Here is a 10,645-nt window from a genome sequence, read left to right as displayed (position 1 = left end):
CGGGGTGCCTTAGAGGTGTCTCCGAAGTCACTGTGGGGACTCAGGAGGACGGTGGCAGGGCTCCCTTCTTCTCTCGCCCAGACTGGGTGCTAATGCAAGTCATAGCGTCTCCATCCGCAACCTTCCTGGGCCAGCTACATTCCCCTCATCTCGGGATCCCTCTCTGTGCCCACTGCTTTCCACACTCTCAGACCAGCCACTGTGGTCCCCCGTGGGTCCCTCTCCTGTCAGGTGGGGAAGCCGGTGATGAAGCTGCATTTCGGTCAGAAGGTGAGTGTCTCAGGGCTCGGGGCGAAAGGAGAGAGAGGGCCAGAAACAGTGCTGCTCCTTCGTGTCTGAGCCTTCCTAGATGTCTGGTGCCAGGCTCTCCTGCAGGGGTGTGCTGGAAGCCGAGCTACCCAGCCTGAGTGGCAGGGCCCGGGCTGTGGACGGACTGGTGACTGCAGGGCGGCCCGCCGACAGTGAAGCTTCTGGTACTCCCGCTTTTAGGTAATTTGGCCTTAAAACTACCTGGGGTGTTGTCTGTTGGGGAATGGCCCTCGGCAGGCCCCCTGGAAGAAAAAAAAAAACCATTAGGGAAGAACATAAGATTCCGCAAGACATTGTGCGGCCTTACGTTTAGCCCTTGCCATTCCCCATGGAGACTCCTCTACTTGCGGGAAGGATAGCCTCATGCATTTGCCAGCAAAGGCGGCCAACGAAGGAGAGACATATGGATCCGAAAGCCCCACTCCGGTAACTAAGGAGCATATCTATGGACACAGGTCACTCTGACCCCTAGGCCCACCTGGCCCCCCGGAGGCATTCCAGATGGTGATTGAACCTAGTCGGTTAAAGTACAGAATGGTTCATTGGTTCCTAGGTGCACTGTCTCTCTGAGAATGTATAAGGCGTGGGTTTCTAAGGCCCTCTTGGCCCCCTTCCTGGCACCTCGGACCCAGGCGAACGCTTTTGTTCTTTAAAACCACGAAGGGTGGGGCGCCTGGGTGGCTCAGTCGGTTAAGCGGCCGACTTTGGCTCAGGTCACGATCTCGCGGTCCGTGAGTTCGAGCCCCGCGTCGGGCTCTGGGCTGACGGCTCGGAGCCTGGAGCCTGCTTCCGATTCTGTGTCTCCCTCTCTCTCTGCCCCTCCCCTGTTCATGCTCTGTCTCTCTCTGTCTCAAAAATAAATAAAACTTTAAAAAAATAAAAATAATAAAAAAATAAAAAATAAAAATAAAAAAAATAAAACCACGAAGGGTTCAGGGAAAAAACTAAGAGGTTATGTCCCTGTAACTGTTCCACTTGAGGTGTTGAGAGATAAATGGCCTTTCGTGAGAACAGCAAAGCAAATGCTTTACACATTATAGATAAACATAGATACATGATAAAAATAAAAAATTAATCAATAAGCAAAGGGCAGGAGGGGACGTTATGACAAAACAATCATGTTATTCCTTATTGGGTGATTATACAAAGGGACAATTTTAGAATTGGGTAATGTTAGAAAAACATAGATGACGTACGTTACAAGGAAATCATTCGCATATATAATGCCGCGTTTACTGCAATAAATCGGCCAGTTCAACACACTGCTGTTGTGTGTCCATTTTTATTTTAGTTTTTTATTTTAGTTTTTATTTTTGTTTTGTTTTATTTTCACTTTTTTGCCAACGCCGTTCATCCTTCGGGAACCCCCGGACCTGCCGGAGCTGGACTCCGGCAGGGGTGGCTCTTATCCGCTCGGGGACCACAACTTAATCTGGCTGAGACTTTCAATGAGTGCCCCTCTCCCCACATGTCAGAATGTGAGCATTTCTTTTCCTGGGCTGGTAAGACTCCCGAGAAGAATCTTCCTCCCTTTATTCTGAGCGTTGTAACCTGGCCACCAGCGTTCTGGGGACCTATCGATGAAGGTCGAGGGTCTCAACGCTTGTAGGAGAACTCAGTTCTAGTAAGAAGGTCCTGCTCTCAGCAGTACCTGGTGCCCCTTGTCCCAGAGACCCAGCCTTGCCAAAAATCAAGTGCCAGTGGTCTGCTGGAGGGGATCTCTGGGGATCTATCAGCCTCATTCCTGTAACAGACATCCAACAGACTTGTGCTGGCCCACCGCAACGCCACCTTCCAGAAGCTGAGCCCTGGGGGGTCATCCCGGGCAGAGCTGCCTCTTTCTCCCCTCCTCCACTGACAACTTAAGATTCAGCTTTCTCGGGACTGCTAAGTGGGGAACCACATGGCTGTGTGATTTCCAGCTCCTAATGTAGTTAGTGTTACTGTCACCTTCCCGCTCCTCTTTGCCCTTGTGGTTCTAAGCATCTGTGGTCTGTTACTGTCATTTTAGTGGCGTATAGAGAAGGCACAGGTAAATGCAACCCTCTGTTGGACTGATTCCTCTATGGTCATCAAGATACCCAACTGTGTTCATTAGAATATATGTCTGCTTGGTGTGAAAGAGACCGTCTTGACTCGAACAAGGGAAGTTTCTTTCTGTTACTCAGTCATGAGTCTCGGCTGGGGTGTGGGGGAGAGGGTGGCTCTGCTCCTGGGGGCCCAGGCTCCTGCAGTATTGTTCTGCCTTCCTTAAGGTGCTGCTGTCATCCGCTGGTTCATGATGGCCACTCCCCCGCCTGCAGCAGAAGTCGCGGGAAGGGGACGAGGGGCAAAGGCGGGTCCACCGGCTCCCTTTTAACTGCTTATGCCCAGAGCATCGTATACTTCGTTCTACTCATCTTTCACCGGCCAGAAGAACCCAGCTGAGTGAGCACACCCAGCAGCGAGAGACTGAAAATGGCAGTCCTTCCCCTGGAGATCATGCACCTAGCCGGAAATCAGGCCCAGCAATCACGTGAGCCAGAAGGAAGGAGTAGACATTGAGCAACTCCCAGCAGCCTCTACGGTGTTGCTGAAGACGCCCACCTGGACAGGAGGCCATCCTAGACCCGCACAGTGAGAATGTGCCTCCCTATGCTCCTCCCTGCAGCATGCCGGCCATCGTGTGCCGGAAGATGGTTAGCCGTGGAGGGGCCTGGCTTCCCCTGATAGCGGGGGCGCCTGCGGGCAGGCAGGGGCCCCTGGAATCTCGCAGGCGCAGGACCCAGATTTGGGCACCAAGTGAAGCCAGGAATTTCAGGACTCCTGGGGTTGCCTGAGCGTGTTCATTCAGCTCCCGAGGGAACACCCCTCGGCCTGGTGAAGGGAAAAGCGATAGCAGGCCTCTGCTGCTTTTCTAACCCTGCCTCACAAATGACCACGAAGTCAGGGCTTAAAATAATGCCCAGTTCTTACATTTTAGCGCAGGTCAAAAGTCCAGGAGGGCCTGAGTTCTCTGTCTAGGTTTTACAAGACCAAAATCAAGTGTTCAGCCAGACTGGGCTCTCATTCGGAACCCGTGGTAAGAAACTTCAAATCCCCCTCCAATCCAATCTCTGATTCCTCCTCTGTGAAGAGCAGAGAACATTCTCTGCTTTTAAAGGGTTCATGTGACTGGGCACCTGGGTGGCTCGGTCAGCTGGGCGTCCAACTTTGGCTTGGGTCATGATCTCATGGTTCGCGAGTTCAAGCTCGGTGTTGGGCTCTGTGCTGACAGCTCAGAGCCTAGAGCCTGCTTTGGATTCTGTGTCTCCGTTTCTCTCTGGCCCTCCCCCGCTTATTCTCTCTCTCTCTCTCTCTCAAAACTAAATAAATATTTAAAAAAATTAAAATATTAAAAAATAAAGGGCTCATGTGAATAGATTAGACACATCCGCTTGGCCTCCCTTCTGTCATATAACTTAACATGATTATGGGAGTGGTATCTTACCATGTTCACATGACCCCCCCCCCCCCCAGCACTCCAAAGGCGGGAGGAGTATAGAAGGGTGGGGGTCAGGGTGCCTAGGTGACTCAGTCAGTTGAGCATCTGACTTCGGGTCAGGTCAAGATCTCACGGGTTCAAGCCCCGCATCAGGTTCTGTGCTGACAGCTCAGAGCCTGGAGCCTGCTTTGAGTTCTTTGTCTCCGTCTCTCTCTGCCCCTTCCCCACTCACGCTGTGTCCCTCTCTCTCTCTCTCTCAACCTCAAAAATAAATAAATATGAAAACAAAATTTTTTTTAAAAAGGGTGAGGGTCACTGGGCACCATGCTGAGAAATCATCCTACGACAGAGGCCCATTCATTTCTTGTTTCCAGTTCCTTGCTTCCTGCCCATCTCTCCCAATCTGCCTCCTCCTCTACCATCCACGCGAGGCCGAGGCAAACCTGGGCCTGGACGAGGATGGTTGCTCCCCAAGTCCTTGGGGCTGGGGGGGGGCAGATAAGGACTTGAACCTCTTCCTTGCAGAGACTCACCTCCTCCCATCACAGCTGCACCAACCTTGACTAGAAACCAAAAGAACATTTTGTGAGTGGATCCATACTGGCCTCCCCTTTGCTCCCTGAGCCTACAGCCCACCTATGGGGAGGGCGCTGCCCAGCTTGGGAGACAGGAGGAAATGACTGCACCTGTCCCCCTCCCTTCTTCACTCGGACAAGGGGGGTTTCTTAGGAAGGTGGCTCCCACAGCCCTGAACTTGGTGAGGATTGCTGGGGAGTCCAATTCCAGATGTAAATGACCTGCCCTGAAGGGATTTGCATGCCTCCACCTCAAGTTATCTGGAGACAGGCTTCAAAGTCCTTGTTTCAGAAAACCCAATTATCACATACAGCTTTTGCTTTGTGGGTTTTTGTTTGGTTTTGTTTTTTGTTGTTGTTGTGTTTTTTTTTTTTTTTTTTGGTCTGTCTGTGAATTGGTCGGTTGGCTGTTTGTGGGGAGATCAGAACTTTTTCTTTCTCTCTGCCTTCTAAGGCTGGTTTGTTTCAAACAAAACCAAACAAACGCCCGCAGATGTCTGCTGCAGCCGTAGGGGCTAGGACTGCAAAAGATAGAAAGATGTGCAGGAACGAACTCATCCAGCTCCCCAGGAAGAGAGACTTGGGGTGATGGTAAAAAAAAGTTAAACCAGAGGGGCCACCTGGGGTGTATGGAGTCAGAGACTCAAGAATCAAAAGCCTGGATAGAGGGGCATCCGGTGGCTCAGTGGCTAAGCATCTGACTCTTGATTTGGGCTCAGGTCACGATCTCCTGGTTTCGTGAGTTCAAGCCCCGCGTCGGGCTCTGGGCTGACCACGTGGAGCCTGCTTGGGATTCTCCTTCTCTCTCTTCCCTTCCCCGCCACTCGTGCTCTCTCTGTCTCTCTCAAAATAAATAAATAAACTTAAAAAAATTATTAAAAAATATTTACAAAAAAAAAAAAAAAAGTCCAGTTAGAAGGTATTTACTATTCGACATTATTGTTTGGCAGGAAAGGTGACGCCAGGCTGGCCGGGAGCTTGGCCTATCTGGTCCCCTATGTACACAGAAGGCCCATGGGAAATGGGTGCTGTTCGCCTGGTTAGCCCGCTGCTGGGCGCCCCCACTTGTCATCCATGCAGAGGGTGGCCATGTCCTTCCAGAAGCTGCCCCTCCCTGAGGCCTCCTTCCTAGACCAGATTTGCATTTTGATTCTACTTCCTATCCCAGGCTTGAGAGCAACCCCACCTCCTGGTCTAGGGCTTTTGGCCAACGTTCCTTTATTCATACATGAGGGTCAGTGCTGTCTTCCTCTGCGGTTGTTATGATAATTAAACCAATTGGTAAATGTTAAGTGCTAAGCATAGAGAGTAGGAGGGCACAGTGTCTGATAACATCTAGCTTTCTTATTATTTTATGGATTGCTTATCACAAGCTCGGGAGTCCTTAAGTTTCTAGCGAACAGGGAGGGCTGCTGGCTGTGGCCCAGGCCCTATTCCTTGTCACACTTCCAAGCACTGAGTGGGGGCCCTAAAAGGGGAGGTTTGTTCTCCAGGGTCAGTTACCTCCAAGTGGGGAGTATTAGACACTCACCTACTGACATTGACAATTTCAAAAACGTGGTTCTCAGTGCAGGAAAAGCAATAGAATAAGGTCGGCAATGCACTATTCTGCATATAAATTAAACTTGCAAACAAAAGCCAACACCCATTTGCAAAAATAAATACAGTATGAAAAACGGATACACATTAAGCATATAAGAAAGGTTGACTTTGGGGGGGGGGGAGTTATTGGCAGGGGAAGGGGGCTAAAAAGAAAACCACAGGCCCAAAATGGCATCACTTAGGTTAAAGTCCCAAGTGTAAACCAAGACTTCACACCCAACCTGATGGCAGTTTCAGTGCCCCAGGAATATAAGCCTTAGCCGGTCAACATGGGAATTTCACTGAGAGCACTAGGAAATTTACTGATGGACCCCTTCCCTTCCCCTTAGGAGGGTGACCTTGCCTAAAACAATGGACTCTCTGCTAATAATTTTTTTTCTGCTCTCTCTCTCTCTCTCTCTCTCTCTGCCTTTGAGAACTTTTCGTGTTCCATAGACCTGCCAGTTGGGATGTTGCCAGATTCATGAACTGACTCATAATAAAGCCAACTAGACCCTCAGTTGAGGGCGCCTGAGTGGCTCAGTGGTCAAGCAGTTAAGTGTTGGATCCTTGATTTCAGCTCAGGTCATCATCTCAGGAGTTTGTGAGATTGAGCCCGAGTCGGGATCTGCGCTGACAGCAAGAGCCTGCTTGGGATTCTCTCTCTCTCTGCCCCTCCCCCACATACGTGTGTACGCACACATGCTCTCTCTCTCTCAAAATAAATAAATAGACTTTTAAAAATTCTGTTAAAACGTACTCGGTTGAGTTTTTGTTATATAACAGAGGTTAAAGGGAAAATAAGCAGCAAGAATAAATAGCTAAGACGGGAGACAGAGCTCCCAGAAACTAATGAAGAAAACAGGCCCAAACTGAAGAATTTAGTTAAAATCAATGCTCTGAATCTGAGACCCCACAGGGGTCTCAAACTGCTATGAAAGCCTGGTTGGACACCTAGGTAAAAACCTAAAGGAGGTAAAGCCAGAAATGGACTCTGTCCCTCCCCGTCTACCTCCTCGCTCCACACCAGCTCCTCCCTGAACACTCACCTGTGGACGGAAGTCCGGCGAGGGCACTGCCACAGGCTGCCGAGGTGGCTTTGGCCAGGCTCACTGCCATCACCTTGGATGCCGCCATCTTAGAAGCCAGGGAAGAGGCTAAGGTGGCTATCTGGACGACTTCCATGGTGCAGAGAGTGACTGGCACCCACCAGATTCAAAACTGCTGAAAGGCTGTTAAACCACAAAATTCAACCCAAGTAAATTTGAAGATCTAATTGGCTTTATTAAGCAAATCATGTATCCGCCTGAAGGGACTTCATTACCTCCGTTCTGACCTCAGTTTTTCCTTTCTAATTGATTAGGTTCTTCCTTACAGCTTATCTTTTTTTTTTTTTTTAATTTTTTAATGTTTATTTTTGAGAGAGAGAGACAAAGCGCAAGCAGCAGGGGAGGGGCAGAGAGAGAGGGAGACACAGAATCTAAAGTAGGCTCCAGGCTCTGAGCTATCAGCACAGAGCCCAATGCGGGGCTCGAACTCACGAACCATGAGAACATGCGATCATGCGATCACGATCCGAGCTGAAGTTGGACACTTAACCCACGGAGCCACCCAGGTGCCCCAACAGCTTATCTTTCAACTCAGGCTGGAGACCGTGGGCCAAGCATCCTGCTGTGAGAACCGGAAACTATCCCCTCCAGCAATAAAGACCCCAAGACTGACCCCAAGACAGTGAGGACCTGACCTTGACCGACCATCTGCAGTACTCACGGACTTTGTCCACATTTTCCATATCTAAACCTTGAAGTATTTTGGCACTTTAGAGACGGCCTTTGGGACAGTAATCCACTGTCTTCCTGATGGTGGCCTCACTGAAATAAATCCCTTTCTTGTTTCTCCACTGCTCATCTCTCTGCTTTTGGATGTTGCCAGTGGTGAGTGGCCAAGCCAGAGCTGTTTGGGCTCTGCCCCCACCCCCAGAGCCAGGTGCTCTTAACCCCCCGAGTCCCAGTTACAGGGCAACAGCCCATCTAGCAAGTAGAGAGATGCCCTGAGAAGCTGCACAAAAACGAAGGCTTTCCTGTAAGAAGGAGACTGAGGCAAGACATCATTAGCAAAAGAAGAGAAAGGATTGTTTCAGGCCTGGACATCTTTTTCAGGAGAAGGGAACGTCAGGGTTTGTACCTGGCAGATGACTTCACTAGGGCTGATCAGGAAATGACAGATGGACTCTTAAAAGGTCACATTCCTGGGAGAGGTTGAAATTGTAATTAAGTCTTGGTGCGCTGTTTGGGGCGGGGAGGGCAATGAGTCCAATCTGGGTTTGTTTCTTTTTTAACAGGGTGGAGTTGGATGGGGGGGAGGGGAACACCAGAACTGGGGGTGTGCCTACAGCTTTGAAAACTCAAGGGGTTCAAGCGGTCCCGAGGGGCTGTTCTGAACTTCTAACGACAGTGATAAGGGAGCATAAGGCAAGCTAACACCCCACAAACCGCTCTCAAGTGGGATCTGAGTGAAATATATTCCTCAGGCACTCCCAGCAGCCCAAGAACAAAGGACAGGACAGAAAACAAAAGGTTAAACTGATTAGAGTCTCCTTTAGTTTACAAATATTTTAGTAATACTTTAAGAAAGGGGCCATCTTATTATTGGCTAATCTCCAGGACCTCCCTACTATCTTAATGCTAATGCCTTGCTAGAGGGAAAATCCACTTTAGTTTGACAATAGCTAGGCCTCCAGTAATCTGTGAGTCTTCTTTGGCATGAGGAAATCCCTTTAAGAAACTTCCTCTTGTGGGGTGCCTCGGTGGCTCAGTCCATTAAGCTCGGACTTTGGCTCAGGTCATGACATCACCTTCAGTTTGAGCCCCACGTCAGGCTCTGGGCTGACAGCTCACCTGCTTCCGATTCTATGTCTCCCTCTCTCTCTGCCCCTCCCTTACTCTCTCTCTCTCTCAAAAATAAATAAATATTAAAAAAAATTTTTTTAAAGAAACTTGATCTTGACTTTATCGGCCCCAACTCCATAGCATATAACCAGTTATCCTGCACAACCCCAGGGCAGTTCTCTCTGCCCACGGGTCCTGCCCCCCGTGCTTTCCTAAAATCACCCTTTCTGGACCAAAGACTTCTTCAAGAATTCTTTCTTGGCCGTCAGTTCTGGACCCCCCCCCCCCCATCACTTCAAAACTCCACCAGGCAGCAGCCTGGGAAGGGTTAAGGGAGGCTGGCGAGTGGACTTCATTTCTCCAACCAGGCTGCTTCCTTCCTCCCCAAAACCCCAGCACCAACTTCTCAGCTCTTCCCAGGACTTTCCTAAAGTTCCACAGAGCCGTTTAAAAGATGCCAGAATTAGGAAATAAGAACCAATTACGCCTTAAAGGCATAGATTGTAGTCAAGTTGCTCTAGGTTTCTGTTCTCGCGTCATCTCGTCACTTAAGATGATAAGAAAAGAGAGCTTACGATCCCCATTTTATAGATGACGACACATCTCTGCCACAGAGCTGGCAGGTGATCTGCCCCAAGTCCAGCTGCTTCCAAAGCCTGGGCTTGGAATGGTTCTGATTTGGTTCCTCCTGACGCTTGTCTTTTTCCCCTGCTTAGCCAATTTCCACCCAGGCTCAAACAAGGCTCATGGTGTCAAAGCCCCAGAGCCCAGGGGCGGTTGGGGCTGGAGTCCCTCCCCTCCCCACCCCAACTGCCATGATGCTGAACAAAAGAACCTTCACCAAATGGATCCACAAGAGCTTCCCTCCCACTCACGGAGCCCCCGCCCACCTGCCATCGGAGGTCAGGGGAAAGAGCCCCTGCCCACCCCTCCCTGTGTTACCCAGAGAAGCAGACTTTCTCAAAACGGGTCTCGGACCCAGAAGTCTGAGCCTGAAACCTTGGATGTGTTTCCAGAAGATCTGACTCAGGATATTTATAACACGACTCCCTTCTGACTGAAGCACAGCCAATGAGGTAGGTTTTGTTTTTACGGGAAAACGAAACTGTAATAGAACTGTTAGGCTTTTGGGCTCGCCAGGCAATAGACATTGTGTGTTGGGGGGTGAGGGGGAGGGAGGGGGCGCCAAACTGGATGTAGTCATTCATGTTAGGCGGGGATGTGAGCAGTCAGCTGTGTTGTAGTGCAGACCAGGTGTCACCGAGACCGGCACCTGCTAATGACCCATCTAGAACCGAGAAGCAGCGGGAGCCAGAGGTCTGCCAATGTTACAGGATGCTGCTGGGTCCTTGTCCCAAGGAGTCCAAGAATGAATCTTGCAGACAACAGGGAGTGAGCAAAGCAACTGAATTTATTGAGAGAAAGCCCAACCCAAGAGTGAGAGGGTTCACGACTGGGTAGCCGCCGAGCATTTTTGTCCCTGACTTTTTTTTTTTTAATTTTTTTTAAATGTTTATTTATTTTTGAGACAGAGACAGACAGAGCACGAGCTGGGGAGGGGCAGAGAGAGAGGGAGACACAGAATCCGCCGCAGGCTCCTGGCTCTGAGCTGTCCCGACGGAGCCACCCAGGCGCCCCAGGTTGCGGTATAAATATCACAGGTTGGTCCACCCAGCTAACGGCTTTATCTGTTTCAGTAAATACTTTTACAAAGGCTTGGGAAGGTTTTACTTTCCTTCTGGGTACTTAGTTTCATTTTAGCTTAGGGGAGGAAGGTTAAACATTTTTTTAACAGGCACACATGGGTGGCTCAGTCTGTTGAGCATCCA

At 49.9% G+C, this 10,645-nt stretch overlaps 1 protein-coding gene across 1 annotated transcript in view; it reads left to right on the top strand.

Moving 5' to 3' along the window:
• Positions 1-9,717: 9,717 nt before the first annotated feature.
• The window catches only part of DDX24 (DEAD-box helicase 24), a 32,461-nt gene continuing 31,533 nt past the window's right edge, over positions 9,718-10,645 (top strand). The window contains exon 1 of the mRNA XM_042990457.1: positions 9,718-9,892. The gene's annotated coding sequence lies outside the window, so the exon portion shown is untranslated. The remainder of the gene's footprint in view (positions 9,893-10,645) is intronic.

Source organism: Panthera tigris, chromosome B3 (assembly GCF_018350195.1).
Source record: "Panthera tigris isolate Pti1 chromosome B3, P.tigris_Pti1_mat1.1, whole genome shotgun sequence".
NCBI classification, from domain to species: domain Eukaryota; kingdom Metazoa; phylum Chordata; class Mammalia; order Carnivora; family Felidae; genus Panthera; species Panthera tigris.
The sequence above is the reverse complement of the archived record's forward strand: the minus strand, read 5'-3'. Positions and strand labels throughout refer to the sequence as shown.